The 15,336-nt window shown below is 35.1% G+C and overlaps 1 pseudogene; it reads right to left on the bottom strand.

The window, feature by feature from the left end:
• Positions 1–5,651: 5,651 nt before the first annotated feature.
• Positions 5,652–15,107, bottom strand: LOC139144684 (ABC transporter B family member 1-like; annotated as a pseudogene).
• Positions 15,108–15,336: the final 229 nt, after the last annotated feature.

Genomic DNA, 15,336 nt, shown 5'->3' with positions numbered 1-15,336 from the left:
TCAAGTGAATTAAACCAAAACCTACATTAAATCACATCAGTTATCACAAGGTGAAATTGTAGTGAGAAACATGACATTGCTGAATTTGGAATAGAAAAGGGTAAAACAATTATTATATCATACCAGTATTTTGATTGCGCAAACACAGTGATCTGATTGGTCGAGACGTGAGAAGAACTGTGGTATATTAGCGATATACCACGGTTGGCACACACGCAAGCTCTGGGCAAGGGCAAAAACCTTTTTAACGTTCCATGCCAGAATACCGTTATGATATAATAGCAATAACTTACACCAAGTGACAGTATACCACTCCATTTGACCAGTTCACTTCATATATGCTCTCACTATCACTAGTACATATATGTTGTAAACTGGTCAAAATCTCATGATATACTGTAGCTGGATGTGCTTTATTGCTTAAATACTTGTATGTACATCACCGATGTTATTTCACAAGAGGGAATACATGATGTTCAGCAAATATCAAGTCTTTTCATGTAAACTACGCAATGCTATGACCTTGACAAAGCACTGTCAAAATCAAAGTGTGTGTGTAACATGTAAGATTTCCTGTGATTTTTACCACGCATGTATGGTATGTTGCCATACATGCAAGGTTGAAATCACTGAAATATTTGACTGAGTTACAGGAGTGGAGCCTGCTTTGACTACCATACTGACATCAATCGTAGTAGCTCCCTCATACCCCAGGTTTAAGGTCAATGACACAGGGTACATACAGTTACTGACAACAATGACCAATCTCTTATTTTCCATTGATCTTCTGAAACGGACAGTAATGCTAACTTTTGATGATTTTTTTCATTATTTTTATTTTGTTTGTCAAATGCAAATTCTTATTCTTGTCAGAAAGAATGTTGAAATACATGCTATTTAGCCTGTGTACATTGTGTTTATATACATGTGTAAAATGCACTGTTATTGTTTACATTTGAATTCTAGTCCGGACCAGAATTCACTTGTCAATAACAATGCACTTTACACGTGTATGTACTGAGTTGACAAGCTGAATACTGTGCATATCAGTATGGTTTGGGGAGCAGAATAATAAATTGTGGTTGACATTAAAAACAAAAATGGTGAAAAAAAATCATTAAAATTGAGAATTATTGGCCCTTGATGTACAGTTTGCATAGATGTATGCAAGGTATTAATGTAGTAACATCACACTAGGGCTGAGCCATAAAGTTGCACAGCTACACACATGTAATTTCAATACAGTGACAGCTCACTGTTCATAGTAGATGGGTTTTGGTTAAAGATATTTTTCAGATACTCTTCTTTCACATGTGTCAACAGCCTCGCAGCCTTGCTGGCAAAATGTGGTTTAGCTTATCAAGGCTGACTACTCTGGGTGCTGCAATGTACTTTGTGCCATAGCGGTGACCCTTGACATAAGACGGCTGCCAGCGTGGATTGTTGATGCTATCAAACGGTGTGATGTTTTATCCCAAACAAGTTATCAATGCTTTTTAATTCATTTCAATACTTTTTCAGGTAATTTGATAGTTATATAACTATAATGCTCACAAATTTTGCTCAAAACTAAAACAATTGAAGCTGGGCCGTGATGTCAGTGATGTAATCGCAAGAATCATGGAATTGCAATGGCGTTGACCATGCTGCCAAGAACTTTATTCTTAGCCTACTACAGTGACATATACTTATAAGTGAGTCGCTTGCATGCAGCCGCCTGTGCACTCTATTATTAATAACTTAAAGAATTAGCACAGATGTAAGAACCCCTTTTCTGTTGACTCTTGACTTAAACAAGACATTGAAACTTGACCAAAAATGTTGAGCCGACAGCAGCACTGAGGAATCAAGTACTGTGTAATGTTGTGTTACACATTTTAGGAGTGAAATAACTTTCATGCTTATTTGATGTATTGCCGTGTTTGAGGAATGACTTGAAATGAATTTATGGTTGAAACCTAAATATAACATTACATTTCAAATTGTAAGAGCAAAATATAGCAAACAGTGAGATTCCTATGTATTCTACTTTTACATAAAATTTAAAAACATAAAGAGGATACTGAACTTCATAGCATATCTGCGAAAACTTAGAAACTTTTCTAAGAAATCCATCCATTCTGGTTTCAATTTTTAATTAATCAGTCCCTCATCCAACAGGCGTTAGCCCAATTACAGGATGAGGTATACACATAACCCACTAACCCCAAATGGAGCACTGAGGAGTAAAGTGCCTTGCTCAGGGGCACAACACCGTGCTGGGGTCTTGAATTCACCGTCCTCCGACAGTGAGTCCATTACTCTGGACCTACCGGTTTGAACCAGGTCTCCAACTCACCATCCTCTGATAGTGAGACCGTTACCCTAAACACTGCCTCCCCCGTTGGATGGTTCATGTCTGTGTATGCTATTGTCAAAACGTACAAAGAACTGCCATAGCACAGTCTCCAATGCAGCTGGGAAGTAATTATTGACTATAGGTAGCTAAAGATACCAAATGATGCTGACAGTACAACATGCTCAGTTCACATAAACATAGCATAACAATGTGTCTCAATTATATACAACAAAAAGTAGACCAAAGTGTGAAACTAGAATGTAATAAACATGAAATATTGCATGAGTGTGTGATATCAAGTCACTGTGAACATAGAACACAATAACCTCAAAAGATCATGAACAAAAACACTAAAAGAAACAATACTAAAACATAGGGCCAAAGTTCCTGAAGCACTACAATAGACATGGATACAAAATTAAGTATTTCCTGACTGTATGAAATTATCTCACTTTAATAGGTCATCCTAGGGACTTGTAAACCAAATGTTAAAGCTGTCTGACCAGCGGTTTTGAAAAAACAAGCAACTCAACAGTTGACAGAGCTCTGCTGTGTAATATGTAGAGAATAACCTTTTGTGACACATGTATTGATGAAGAAGGTGGATATCTTTCATTAACACTGTAAGTGAGTTCTGTTGAATAAGTTGAGACTGTACATACTCAGAGAAAGCACACTGAAGAGACAAATGTTTGAAACTTAAGAAGTTCAAGGTCATCAAAAGCATTATAAGGAATCATGTAACTTTCATTGCACTGTTTACACAGATTGCACAATTGCTATAAATAGCACATGAGGAATCTTACAGCCAAGCTTTACCATAAAAACCCTATCACTTTGACCACTCTTTTAATTGACCACTCTATTTTTTCTCAAAAAGTAATTTTATTTTATCCTTACCAAGTCAACCATAAATGGAAATTAGAACTTTCTCTATCTCTATCTCTATTGACTATTTTGAGCAATTTCTTTTAGATAACATACAGGGCACAATAAATGACGGTTCAGATATGTCAAAGTTGGGATTCAGGAAAGTTGCCTTTACATGTTTTAATCCTCCAAGATGGTAAGCATTTCACTATGAACTGTCAAAAAGGTTGAACTTTCTGATAATTCTACATAAAAATTATTTTGGCTTTGATGATTTCCTAATTAATTCAATTATTTAAAATCATATTAATTATTTTTTTCTGGGTGAATTGATAGGGTTTATACAGTACAAGAATTACATACAATGCAAGTAAAATTTGACAAAAAATGACAAAAAAATTCCTTAAAAATACACATTTGCATATTTCATCACAATTTGAACAAATCTAAGTTGGGTTACCCTTAGGGACCTGTATACCAAATAACAAAGCTGTCTGACCAGCGGTTATGAAGAAGAAGATTTTTTATCAAAAACAACTTTTTTGGCATTAATTTGCCTATTTTCAACAATATCAAAAAATTAAAAAAATAGTTTCTCAAAATCATATTTTTAATCTACACAACAAATATCGAATCAGTAAGTACTGCGGTTCTCAAGATATTTGAGTGGACGGACGCCTCACAAACGGACATACATACATACATACATACATACATACATACATACATACATACAGACTGACGACGGACGCCGGACGGATACCCATCCCAATAGCTTCTATAGACTATAGTCTATAGTAGCTAAAAACACCACTTCCTCTGACACCCCTGTATCACAGTAAATGTGGTTAATTTATACACCTGTAAACATTGAGACTGCACCAATGTCTGGTACTGGAAAGGTATGCGGTCCATATAATCTCATTATCAGGCCACACGTATTGTAGACTAAGACCACAAGTCGGTATATTCTCATTATCAGACTGCATGTACTGTAGACTAAGACCACAAGTCCATATATTCTCATTATCAGACTGCATGTACTGTAGACTAAGACCACAAGTCTGTATATTCTCATTATCAGACTGCATGTACTGTACACTAAGACCACAAGTCCATATATTCTCGTTATCAGACTGCATGTACTGTAGACTAAGACCATTACAGTCAGGATATTCTCATTAACAGTCTGATTCATAAAACAAAATTCAGAAAACATCCTAATTTTCATGTTTCATGTTATTAAAAAGTAGCTGATATCAATTGGGTTATGAAATTATAGCAACACAGATAGTTGCAAAGAATTCAAAGAATTGCTCCCATCAAACCTGGTATTATTTATACTCAAGTAAATATTGATGTTATAATGTACATCTACAATTAGACCACAAAATGTACATGAAAGATGCATTAAAATGTTTAAAAAAAGAAATAAATCATATTGCATTTTCAAAATGCAAAGCACAGGTCATAAGAAATGTTCAATGGTACAAACATGCAAACATGTCAAGTGTACGCAAGTTTTTCCATGAAGGCTTAAAAGATCTGCTCACAGTGTAGACAATTAATACTGAGATCAATCTGTAGAAAACGTGATCAAAAGATCATCACAAGTAGATTATGTAAATTGTGTCACTTCACATTGCACTTGATCAATGTCAGTCACCTAAGTATTACTTTGTACAAAATTGACACTTACTATTGACATCAAATGTATGAGACTGAAACTATTGCCCAAACACTTTGTTCTTACAGTCGTCGGTTATGTTGTGTGTTACACTTAATAGCCATTTGATAGAGAACACAGTAAGAGATCAGAATCATTACAGCTAAGTGTTAAGTGTGTATCGATGACAGGTCTACAAGTGTGTATCAATGACAGGTCTACAAGTTTATCCATAAAATATCTACAAATGTATCGATGACATACCTGTTAAAGAATCTGTTGAAAAATACTTGTGTTCCTTCTTCTTTAGATACTATCTTAGTTTTGGACAAAATGTTAGAAAAATTCAGGCAGGGACTAACCTGGATGAAGTTATCAAAGAGAAGATTTTGATTCCAGAAACATCTGATGCAAGGGTCAAACAATATTTAAATACTTACAAAATCTACACCTGTTCATCTGCCAATCAAAGAAGTATTGTAAGATGACCTACATATTCGCTACAAAGGCACTGACAATGTCAAGATTACACTTGCATGTGCATGACCACATTTGGCAATCACCTCACAGCTGTGACAAGTAATGGACCAATCATACTGAAGAAAATGCAGTTGAAATTGTTGGTATGTTGCAATTTAGGTGTTACTTCACAGCTGTAACATGTCACCAGCCAATCATATCAAAGAACAACACTTGCAACTGTTCTGTTATGCAAATATTGACATCTTCTCGACAGGAATGATTTTTTTTTTCAATATAAATTTACTCTGGGGTAAATATTTTACAATCATATATTTATTATGACCATGTGGTCATGACTTTGCATGTAATTTCAATTAGGAGACAACATTCCAAAATTAACTATCAAATTCTTCTGAATCATTTTCTTCTTCATCTTCTTCAAGCAGAGTGTCTGTGTTTTGTACATCATCACCAGCCACATTGACATGAACATCCGCTTTGGTCAGGGCGCCAGCACTGAGTTGACGTAAGACAAGCTTCTTGTAGACTCCACATTTATGTATCAGTTCATCGTGAGTTCCTCTCTCAGCAACCACACCTTTGTTGATCACAATCACCTGGTGAAGATAACATAGAGATATCAGCGTTGCTTCATTGCATCTGCACATGATTAAAGTCTTTCATAAAAATCTCTGTGGCATACTGTTTTTTACAGACAGAGTATGTGAAGGCAGGAAGTGATACACAGTATAGACAAAAGTATACAACCAACTACCAATAAATAAACAAGACATATATTAAATGAATCAATAAATAAGTAAATAAACAAAGTAATAAATGTTTTGTTGTTGATCTTCATTTACAAAGAATCAAGTACCTGATATTGTATTTTTTAATAATTTTTTTGAGAAAAGTAAACAATAAAAAGATAGTGCCAGACCTGTGATGCATTTCTGACAGTGGACAATCTGTGAGCAATCACTAAGACAGTTCTTCCTTTCATAGGCTCTGTCTATAGCTTCCTGGACAAGATGTTCACTCTCTGCATCCAAGCGCTGGTTGCCTGTAGCAACAAACAAGAAGAGAAAATATTACATCAGATCATTCAGCACAACCTCTATTCTCAGTACAAATATTATACAGCAGACTGACAAAGATTTTAACACTGACTTATCTAATCAGCAATTCATGTTTCACAAAGTGACACAGTCATCTGAAGCCTAAACATTCAGAAATGACAAAGATGATAATGAGTCTCAAAACTGATGGACCCAAAATTACATTTTGACTCATAGATGGGTTTTATTAAGGCCACATGTGATCTTTTTTCAGTCAAACTTTTCTGACACACAACAAAATCAAAATCAATGTTTGAATGTCAATGTCAGGTCAAAGGTCACCGTGATCACTCACATGACTAATCATCTCATCAAGTAGCAGAATACTATCCCTTTCAGGATTTTCTTTCTGGTAACTTACTAGCGCTACACCTACATTGTTTAGACCTGAAAGGGTTAAGGTAGAACGCGCCTCGGGGACAGACATTCGGACTCTCAGACTTTTACAATTCTTTTTTGATATACCACTTGTGGGATTCATTATAAAGCTCTTGGAGTAAGAATACTTTTCACCAGCTTAGTTTTTCAAAGTTCGAAAATTTTAATTTCCTCTATAGTGTTATCACATGGATGGCAGCCATTTTGAATTTTAAATATCAGTAAATCTTGGGTTATTTGTTTCTGGAGCATCAAAATTGGCACAGTGACCCCCTATTTTTATTCTTAATTTTGAAAGAGGATGGTTGAAAGATTCGTCAAGGAAAGTTTGAGCAAAAGTTAAAGTCTTCCACTTTCGAGGCGTGAACTACATTAAGATTCATGATCAAAGCGCTTGCTATCCAAATGAATGACTGAATGTTCGGTCAAAGGTCACCATGACCAATCACATGACTACTCACCTCATCCAGTAATAGGATATTAGGATCCATGATCAACGCTCTGGCTATTGCAATTCTCTGTTTCTGTCCGCCGGAAAGTCTGACGCCTCTCTCTCCAACCAATGTATTGTATCCTTCTTCAAAAGATGATATGAATTCATGAGCATTAGCCTGCCTGGCTGCTGCCTCAACCTGGAAAATAAATGGCATACAATGGAGGTAATGATAAACCAGTGACTTGCATTGTCAAGCATTTTTTAATCACTAGACATTTGTTCATTTGTATCTTATTTCACTGAGCATGAAATTGTGGTTCATTAATAATTCACTTAATCATTCACCTTGAAAATTGCATATCTCTAGTGCTAATTATTCTTCCTTGCCTGTGGTTGCACTAATTTTCAGAAAGATTGTCACCATATTTGAAAATTTTATTCCCTGAATTGTCTCAGACCAGCATGTTTTCTAAGGCTGAAATATAATGGTAATTCTTCAGTTTACAATTAACAACAAACTCTATCTATAATTGGTAAAAAGTGCCTAAACTTCTACCGTATATGCTGAGCACATTACTGAACTGTCAACCCACCAGTTGTTTGTAGATCCTATAGGGTGGCCAAGTTAGCTAAAATGTTGCGACATTATACGCAACTCACGCACACTGAAAGTGAAATTTGATTTTCGTGAAATTTTAAACGCCATTTTTTCTGAAAATAAGTAGCTCAGTTACTGAAAAAATGGATATTTCCAATTAAAATCGATGTATGAGGCAGGTTTCATTAAAAAACTGAAGAAAAAACGATAGAAAAATAGTGTTTTTTCTCTCTCCAAAAATGCCACTTTGTACTGACCGGCCACAGCGCTCGAGCGGTCGCCGCTCATGGCACGCACTTCTGAATCCAGTCAATACCTATTTCGCAACGGAACTGCTTTCGGGCCCTGTGCACGCTGTCATAGAACTGTGAAACTTGGCCAGGAAGTGGCAGACCATCCCATTTACATGTAGTGGTGAGTTTTTGTTATATTCTGGGAATTTTAGCCAGCAAACACGAGGTAAAGTGAGTACGGTAAATTCGGTGTAGATTTTTCCCATTTAGATACATATTTTGGCCATAAAACTTGTAGCATGCTCTTTTTAACATCATTCCAACATTTCTGTGAAATATGACGAAAATCTGTCCACGAGCACAAGTACGAATCATAAAAAACAAAATCGTGTTTATTCATAGACCTCAGTACAGTGTGACTCAAGATGGCGGCGGAAGGCAGTCACACTGACACACCATTGACAGCCTGCCTGAGGCTGAAGTTAGGGACAGCTATTTCTTACAATTTCATGGCTGAAAATGAACTGCATTAAAAGACAATTGGCAGTTTAAATTGATTTGTTAGAATTGAGTGTTATTAAATAACATTGTGACAAAATTTCATTGTATTGTGAGCTCTAGTTTTTAAGTTATGTGAATTCAAAATTCATAAAACATAAAAATCCATCCATTTTTCGATGGTACGGTGCCGCCGCAATTTTGACTAAGTCAGACAAAATATTTTCAATTTTCAACACTCAGAGTTTCAAAATCCAAGACTGTGCATCAGTCAAATCTTGATTTTTCCGTAATATTGGGTAAATCTGTGCACAAGACACATAGTTTAATGATTCCATGTGAAGTAAATAAAAAATTATGGGTTGCCAAACTTGAAGGAATCGGCATTCATTGAAATAATTTTAAAATTTGCCGAAAATTGTCCGCGAAAAAATGGCATTTTTATTGCTTTAAAAATTCATAACTTTTGATTGGATACAGCTATTTGCATAATTTTTTTTTTATTTTTCTTCTTTTACCCCATTCTTGCTAAAAATCCATTTAAACTGTGTGTATAAACAAGAGAAAAAAATGGCTTGGCCACCCTAATACTAAATCAATGTGAGCTACAGCAGCTGCTTAAAATATATGTAAATAATAATGAAATAAGGATTAGAAATTCTTCTCAGAGAATACATTGCTCATGGTTTTTCACTTGGAAAGTTCAGCAAGGAAATGTTATTCATTGAGAAGTGTTTACCTCTTCATCTGTAGCATCTTTGCCGTATGTGATGTTGTCTTTTATGGAACATGCAAACAAAACTGGTTCTTGTCCAACCAGGGACATCCTCCTCCGGAACCAAGACGGATCAAGCTCCTTCATGTCATGGACTCCTTCAAAGGATAAACATTGAGAGAGTAACATCATTGCATGAATTGGTACCATGGTGGAATATGGACACTTTTTTGGTGCTTCTTCAATTCACTTGAACTCCATATTTAAGCAGGGAAGCATATATTTACTACATCCCTCAAAATATCCAAATTGACTTAAGTAGAGAGATCAATTTAATTATTCTTCCAGGTCCTAAATCCATTTACTGAACTGACTGCACTTTTGAAGCTATTTCTAAGATGTCTTCTTCTTGAAAATGTAAAACATTTGTCTTTCTTTTGGGAACCTTTGTGCGTAATACTATGCATCTCACAAAATAAAAGCGTACAGTATTTCACTTGCTGGTGAGTAATAAAGATCAGAATCTCACCTAGTTTGATTGCACCCCCATCTGGTACGTAGAATCTCTCAATCAGGCTAACAATGGTGGATTTACCACCTCCAGATGGACCAACCAGTGCTACTACACTGCCAGCTTTCATTGCAAAACTCACATCCTGAAGACAAAAATCAAAACGATATGAGTTGGACAGAGTTTGCTTTTGATGGCTTAAAAGTGGGTCATTCCTTTGTATTTCAAACACTGTTATATTTAAGCAATCCTGCTAATTCACTTGAACCATAGATTGCAAAATAGATAGCAGAACATGAAATACTTATAAAAGTGAAATTCTTCTATTTTAGTGATGACAACATTATCATGGTTATTTGTGCCATACTTATTATCATCATTGCATTATCATTGTCATCATCATAATCATTATTAAAAACTATCATTATCATTGTCATCATCATAATCATTATTAAAAACTATCATTATCATTGTCATCATCATAATCATTATTAAAAACTATCATTATCATTATATCACGATGCTTGTTATTTTGGACGGCAATATCACTGGAGACAGCTTTTATACTGCATGGTTTAGATTTTCATTGCTTTTCAGTGTTTATTTTAATATTGTCCTGTATTGTAGCATGGTTATCTTTTTTGTCTGTTTTGTAATTCTTTGTCCTATGGACGGTTTTTAACAAGTCTGAATTAAAGTGAATGATAAATAAATAAACTTTCACATCATCACTATCATCATCATTGTTAATAATAACAAAAATATGAACATTACATCACCATTTCTGGATGTAAATATTACTGACCTTGATCACTTTAGATTCTGGTCTTGAAGGATATGTAAACTGACTTGTTCAAATTCCATGTCGCAGGGAAACTGGTCAAGCACCAACCTTCATCATTCTTAACTCTGGAGTTCTGTCCATTAGTTCAAACATCCTCTCTGATGCTCCCACGGCTTTCATAAAATCCCCGTACAGTGAAGACAGAACGCAAACGCCATGGCCACATTCAGTGTGTACAACATAAATGCTACAAAAAATAAAAGAATATTTTCTGATTCAACACATGATAAACAAACGGAATAACTTCCTATGAGGAATATAGATTTTTCAACTGTATGCTGATTTTTTTGGTGATGATATTTTACAAATAATGTGGAATTTTACTTCTATTAAGGTGACAATCCAATGTACCTACATCATATATCAGCAATCAAATAAGATGTTTGTGCAGTGATTTTTCACCAAAATTTATGTGAAAATTCCTCCTTTAACGGTGAAAACAGGAATTTTGACCATAATTTGAGTAAATGTTTTGCATGTCATTCCGAGACATCTTCAAAAAAATTGGAAGGCAACATGGCTTGTGTGAGGGAGATCTTTTGTTCTGACAGCAGGTAGACATGTGACTTCTATAAGGGAGATCTTTCATTTGACAAATTTAAACAATAAATGTGAAACAAAGGAAAATTTACAGCAATATTTACACATCTTGATGAAGTCGTTCATTTCAGAGCAATTAGTCTTGATAAGTCGTTCATTCAGAGCAATTAGTAATACCTATAACCACTTTGGAGGTAAAATGTTAATTTCATAATAATGTGAAATAAAGCTAAATATAAAGGTCATCTTTATGAATCTACCATTATGTTTGAGCATTATTGAATAACTGTTTTCAGACAAGGACACTAGTGACAGATGAATATGTAATAATTAGTCACAGACTTTGAGCTATGCTTGAATCATGGTAAAGCTACAAGATAACACCGGAAGCTTTCTAAGAAATAGATAAGAATGTATTCTGACCGAGTAATTGGGATTTTGCATCGTCACAGCTCATGAGAAGAAATACAGAGCAAGTATTGTTCATAATAGAAACAGCTCAAAGACATCATGGACTGTCAACTCACATGTCAGTGTGCCAACTGTGATATGTTCTTCAAAGACCAATTTTGCACCGTACCACAAGACCAAGGCAATAGCCCCCTGGGATACCACACCAATCAGACCATTGAATAAACCCTGAGCTCCAGCCAGTTTCTTTTCCCTCGTGTAACTCTTATCAATGTCTTTGCCATAGAGGCTATTGGCCTTGCCCTCCCCACAGAATGAACGAACAGTTCGAATGTTGGATATGTTTTCTTCAGCAGTAGTACCAGCAGCAGCTAGCTCATCCTGAAATTTCTTCTGTACCCTTTGTATGAACTTGCCTATGAGATACAAATATCAATAGACAAGGTTATTGATGGACAGATAATAAGGTATTCTATACATACATGGTTACAGACACATTTCTGTATCTTCTCTTCTGGTTGCATCTACACATCAATGTACATAGCAGTTACGGTAATGTTTGATGTATGGGACGGCCAAAAATATGTACCTATGATTTCATAAAAATGTGTTTAATCAAATGTTGAAACACAAGCACATGGGTGAAATGAGCATGAACACGTATCAATTTACTGCTATATACAGCCATCTTGCAAAGTTAACATATACAACACACACTGATTTCTGCAACCCCTACGCAATCTTAAAATGCAAGTCACCAATTATTGTTCAACTTGCTTGAGTTCCTTTAAGGGGCACTGCACCTAACACAGTGCATTTTGCTGCAAAATTACGTTTTTGCAAATATTCATTCAATTCAAATTAACTTGTTATTAAACCCAAGATAAAAATATCGGTTAGGTTCAACTTTTAGCTTGTCAAGCAGTTGTAAGTTGCTTGATAAAAAAGTATTATTTTATCCAAATGTATGCAAATCATCTGATTTCCTGGCTTCTTTTTCCTCCCAATTTCAAGATTTCCAAAGAATTTAACTTCACTCTGGCTGGGTCAAATTTTCTGAAATTTTCACATTATGTTCTTTAAATGATACATTAAAAAACAACTATTTTGTTTGGCAATAGAGATTTTGCATTTTGGATAAGAGGCATTTTAATTCTGCTGATCATGTTTTTAATCACTTTTTTCGAGTGTCAGTCTTTCAACCCTTGCCATTTTAGAATGAGGATAGATAATGCAAAATAAAATAGTTGTTTTTTTCTACAAATACTCTTCTTTCAAGTGAAATATTACATTTCAGAAAATAGTGTCAAGTTCTTGACCAAAATTAATTTTTATCATTAATACCAAAATTGAGGTTTTTTACCCCAAATATACACCCACTTCATCCTTCGAGTAAACTACTGCTACCATACTAAACTTTAGAGTCTCTGCTTTTTGAAAATATATAGTATGAGGGGGTTTCCTTGTCATCTTTGATGAGAAATATTGCTTTGAAAAAAACTGTGTTGGCAACATGCAGCTCCACCTTAAAGTAAAACACAAAACATCTGACGAAGTCTGACTTTTTAAAGAAAACAATAACAGGCGGTTGGGGTGCAAAATTTTTCCCCCATCCGGAAACTTGCTAAAACTTGGCAATATCCATGGCAACAAACAACTTCTCAGTATACCTAAGACAAGATTGAAATCATATTGTGATCGTGTCATTTTCATATTCAACTCCTTCACTGTGGAACAATCTTCCAAACAACATTCGAACAGCTTCCAACATTGTTATCTTCAAATCCAGATTGAAAACCCATCTATTTCAACGAACTTTTCTGTGAACTGCAAGCGTCGCTGGGCATCAGGCACTATATAAACTATTATTACTACTACTACTGCCGGTACACTTACCATACTGAACAGCTCCTATGGCAAGGATCGGTACACATGACAATAAAACGCCAGTCAGGGATGGACTCAGTTTAAACATGATAGCCAGGGATCCAATGATCTGTAGTATGTATCTGACTAACATGGAAATGTTGACCTGGAATGCAAATGAAAAAAATACTATATCATTGAAATTATTGATCAATAATAAAGATATTCCAATGATCAAATCAATTGTTGATCAGAGATTATGTTCAGCATTCTGTGCTCCAGCTACAATGATGGCATGTAGTATAAGCACAAGTAAATTATGAGGATATCATGGCGAGTTCAAAATTTGTAAAAATTATAAGTGGCTATGAATAAGGAATATTTTTAACAGGAAAATAGATGACAAAAACAGCTCCCCAAAATTTCAAGCTTCTCACTTAAAATGAACACACATTACATAACTGACATCATACACATCATAAGTATGCAATATTCTTATATTTTAGATTATCACTAAATTTTCATTTATATTACTAGAATTTCCATTCTTTTTGTCAAAAATTTACATTTAGGTGTCAAATAAAACATTTCAATTTTCACTGGCACATTTTTGTCGACAATTTGATAAAACGGAGATGATGAAATCATAGGAACAACTGCACAACAAGAAGTATCTATCTTTTCAAATGCACCATCATTTTAGGTAGGAAACAGTATCGGCATAAAAATACATCTATTTTACTGCAAAGTTACGTGGGCTCTGTTTATTATAACCCTCCAGCCTGGACATCAGTAAAAACAATAACACTCACAGTCAAAGCATTTTGTATCACTTGGGTATCGGATGACAGCCTATTGGTCAACTCTCCTGTTCTGTTGGTGTCAAAAAATCCCACTTCCTGTCGGATGATTGCCTTGAAAAGATCCTTACGTATACGACACACCACTCTGATGCCGGCCAATGTGAAAAGCCATGACCTGACTAACGCTGCTATGGCTCCAACGACACCAATAAGAATAAAGATCACAACCTGTTTGTTGACAGCCGCTGCAAATTTGAAATAATGGGCAAGATATGTAAGTCATTGTGGAATATTTGGAGTAATCAACTATACTGAATGTGTTTTGTCTATTATTTACTTTGCTAAGGATAAATCAATAATAAATCAACAACACGGAAAATTTATTGTTTGCATTAATGCAACACATCAACACATTGAATTCACTGATGGTTTTGAGAAGGTAATTAATGGCCAAAAAATCCTCAAACCGCTACTTTGGCCCTCGGATATCATCACCTTATTTCATCATGTGCTACCCCAGTACATGTACGGCGAAACTTTCAAATATCCAAATATGGGTAAATGATACTCAAATGGGTCAACTTTCATACTAAAAAAATTTTTCTTTTTCATAGATAATGATTTTTTATTATGAATTATATTACTGTCTGTTGAGAAGGCAGCTCTTAAAGAACAGGAAATAACGCATGTACCTACCCATTGTACCTCCTTCTGATGCCGGTTTGGATGCCGCATTGATAACAAAACCAAAATACAGAGGAGCAACCATGCTTGAAGCACTTGAAATAACCAGGGCAAACATTCCAATACTTATATAAACAATTTCCTGTAAGGTGAGAAAACAATTATGAACAGACCACAGTGTTCTCCCCAGAGCTATTATAGAGTGGTGGCCGCCACTCTATAATTTTTGGTAAACAATAGAAACTCATTACCATAACAATTACATTTATTGTTATGCAAATTAGCCGCCACTCTATCAGAAAATCCTGGGGAGATCACTGGACCATAGCACCAAAATCATACATTTTACCATACAAAGTAAAGAA

Source organism: Ptychodera flava, chromosome 12, assembly GCF_041260155.1.
Source record: "Ptychodera flava strain L36383 chromosome 12, AS_Pfla_20210202, whole genome shotgun sequence".
Classification (NCBI taxonomy): Eukaryota; Metazoa; Hemichordata; class Enteropneusta; family Ptychoderidae; genus Ptychodera; species Ptychodera flava.
Note: the sequence above shows the minus strand (reverse complement) of the source record. Positions and strands in the feature narration are given on the sequence as shown.